Source organism: Phasianus colchicus, chromosome 9, assembly GCF_987193195.1.
Source record: "Phasianus colchicus chromosome 9, bPhaCol1.hap1.1, whole genome shotgun sequence".
Taxonomy (NCBI): Eukaryota; Metazoa; Chordata; class Aves; order Galliformes; family Phasianidae; genus Phasianus; species Phasianus colchicus.
In genome coordinates, this window is record NC_143444.1 from 11,597,168 (window position 1) to 11,600,716 (window position 3,549).

Genomic DNA, 3,549 nt, shown 5'->3' on the forward strand with positions numbered 1-3,549 from the left:
AGATGTCTGCCCAGCTCTAGTGCTGACATCAGAGATCGGCTCTCAATGCAAGGGAACAGACATGGCACTATTTTTAGAAGATTTTAATGCGTATTGTTGAAGCTTGCTTTATTCAGAAATAAAAAAGGAAGTGGTAATCAGTTGTACAGAAAATGTGCAAGCTGCAGTGCTGGGAAGCCCGTTGTGCTGCTGGAGCTCAGCTCCAAGTAATCTGACCAGCAAAGAAAAGCAGAAGTGGAAAATGAAAGTATTAGGAAAAGAAAAATGGTTAACTTGGAACAGGAAACTTGGATACAGAACTTGAAAGCAGTAGTTACTTAAAAATTAAATGGGAAGCAGAGATGTTGTCAGGCTTTTTTCAGACATCAAAAGTGTATTCAAGGTAAAGGATCTTGTGAAGCAAATCTCTGTGCTACAAGAAATGAAATAAAGCTACTATCAAACTTGGCTGTTTCAGAGCTTCTGGACTTAACTAAAAGAGCCAGGAGTGAGTTATTTCTGTTTCTCTGAGAAGTTCTCAATGCTGTATTTATGTTACATGGACCTCAGTAATGGTCCACATACTGGTATTTAAAATCTGTTGATTTTAATATTTCACAGAAAACAGTTACATGTGATGAATTTTTATAGGACAAATTTTCAACTTTGAACTGATTACCAAGTTCTATCATCACTCCAAAAATGCATGCATTTCTAAAGCAGACCATTTGGGCTGCAAATTCACATATTTTAATGCTCGTTCTAAATAAATTAAAAAAAAATCTCAGTTAGTAATTTGCCCTATAGTTAGTTTTTGTATGTCCAAGTATGTGGATGAGAAGACAGCATGCCATTCTGAGATCCTTTCTGACAGGGCAGGTACTGGGACGTCTCCCTGGGGGGGAAGTTTTGACTGATGCTTATATGCAATTTGTTAGGTCCCACACCCACTGCCACCTAGTACTCGTTTTGAAGCTTGTCTGATGATGATGGCGATGATGACAGACTATTTTGACATGGCACCTTATGCATATGCCACTTCATGGACAATTCATTAAAATAATGTAGGGTGAGCCACTGACTGACCAGACTCCTACTTCATCACCCAGACAAATAAGTAACTTTTCTGTGCTGTAGTCACAGGCCTCTTTTTTTTTTCCTCAAGTCAGCTCCAGACTCATTTAATTAGAGAAGAGAAGCTGATGTGATGACTGATGATGTGGGCAAAGGTGTTAAGAGAGGGAGTGAAGGCAGAGAGGCTTCTTTCAAAGGTGTCTCTATTTCCCTCTTCAGCATCTCATCCGGCTCTCTCACTACTCAGAATTTTGTGAGCCTTCTCGGATTGTTCTCACCAACATAAAGGAAGATTGGCACAGTTCTGGTATTCTTGCTCCTGCAAAGCAGAACTGTGGCTCTATGAAATGATGAGTGGAATAAGAGACCCTGCAGATACCTTCCTGCTTAGCTGCAGCTTGGCCAGCAGAGACACTCTAAGTCAGCTGTTTCTACTTTAGCTGGAGGCTGATGTTTTCTGTCTGCAGTGGGAAGTTTGGTGGCAATGAGTAAATTCACCCCAGGTAATTCAGATTTTTTTACTTGGAAAAAGGTCTGCTTGCTATGACTCAGATTGATCCTTACTTTGCGCGAATATAACAGCTTCTCAATGCATCTCCCACCAAGCAGTGTTTGCAGCACCCTTTTATTGTGGTTTACATGTGCGCAGACTGTTCTCTGTAGGACAGCAGCAGGCAGTTTCCGCTGAAACATGTTCAAGCTGAAGTTCTCCCATGCATTGTCTGTGTGGTTGTATTTCCTTAAGCACGCACACTTTTGTAACTTTATTTTTTAATTATTAAAAATATTGTTTCTAAGTAGTGCTGATACGAGTACTGAATAGCACGCTTTGTTCAGGCTGTGGCTTCAAAGCAGTGACTGGTTCAATGCTAAAGCATTAAAATAGCAGCGTGCCAGGCAGGACAGCTGGCAGAGAGGCTTTTGTGTATCAGCATGTGCACCTTTTGTTTCTTTGCTCTAGACAGGTCTTAGTAAGGAACAGCACTGTGCACACCTGCATAACTTACACCATACTGAGGTCTGCTTTTCTAATGAAAATGAAACATCTTCAAGTGGAGCAAGAGCTATCATGTTGAGAAAGAACAGAGTGCACAGTTCTGCTGCTTCTGTCAGCGTTAGCGTCGAAAGGACTTTGTGCATAACTTAAACTGTGTGCAACAACTATCACATGCCTCTCAAAATTATGTCCTTTTCTCTCATAGTTAAACAGCTATATTTAAAGAGAGCTTTGAATTTTGTATGGAAGTTATAATTATGTCTGCAATTTGGGATTTTCTCCACAGTGGTTCCTAGCAGTGATGCTCTCACTCTGTTAACTTCAGTGCACTTGACCTCAGCAGCCTAAGTTTCACCTGGAAGCCTGAACAAATATGGGAACAAATAGGTAAGCAAAGATGCACAAATATTAGTGTACTGGTTGAAGCAGTTTGCTGCCATAGTGTCTGGCCAAGTTGATTGACAGAGGCCCAGCTCTGAGTGGCTTAGCAGCCTCTGTATCCTATTTTAAGCTTCTACCTGTTAATCAGCCCAGGTTTTTCCTACATTTGGCTGATGCAGTCCAAGTACATGTAATTATGTTCGCTTCTGTAGTTGGATGAGCATTCAGAGAAAGCCCATGTGAGCTATTTAATTAGTTCTTTTAAAAATCTCTCTAATTGCAAGGACACCAATTAAGAAGAATATATATATATATTAATTAATCAAATGATAACTCAGGTACAGTACATTAAAAAAAAAAAAAGTTTTTTTTAAAAAAAAGGCAACTCTAGTCACCAGCAGTTTGAGATTAATTTATAACCTGATCATGGGTGTGACTGTGATTATTGCCTTTTTTCAGGGTACGATGTGTTCACAGCAGGCAACCTCTAAGCCCCAACCAGGTTACTCCTCTAGAGTAGCATGAGGGAGAAAATGGAAGGAGTAAAAGCAAGCAAACTCATGGGCCTAATACAGACCCATAAACTGTATTTATGGGTCTAAATATAGTTTAAGAAGTGAAATAAATGGAAAACCAAACAAGCAAAGAGCAAAACCCAAGTATTGCAAGGACAAGTCAGTCACCACCTCCCATAAACAGAGTGATGTCGAGTCAGCCCCTGAGCAACAGCTGTTTTGGAAAGAGTGTTTCCCCAGTTCTTTCTCTGTGTGCTATGAGGTGTAAGGTATTCCTTGGCTTATTCCAGGTCAGCAGTCCCAGCTGTATTCTCTCACTTCTTGCCCACATCAGCCTGCTCCTTGCTGGGGCAGAATGAGAAGCAGAGAAAATTCTGATAGAGTGCTATCACTGGGTGTGTTATCAACACTGTTTTGGTCACAGATGCCAAACAGCAGCAGCATACAGGCTATTGGAAAGAGATTAACTCCATCCCAGCCAGACCCAGCTTGCAGTTTCATTTCAGATGTTTTTCTTTCCTTCCCTTCCCTCTTTTCATCTTTTCCCAGAGCAGCTATTTACTATTTTTTTTCCTACCCTTTGGCGCACAGAGCATGCCTCTT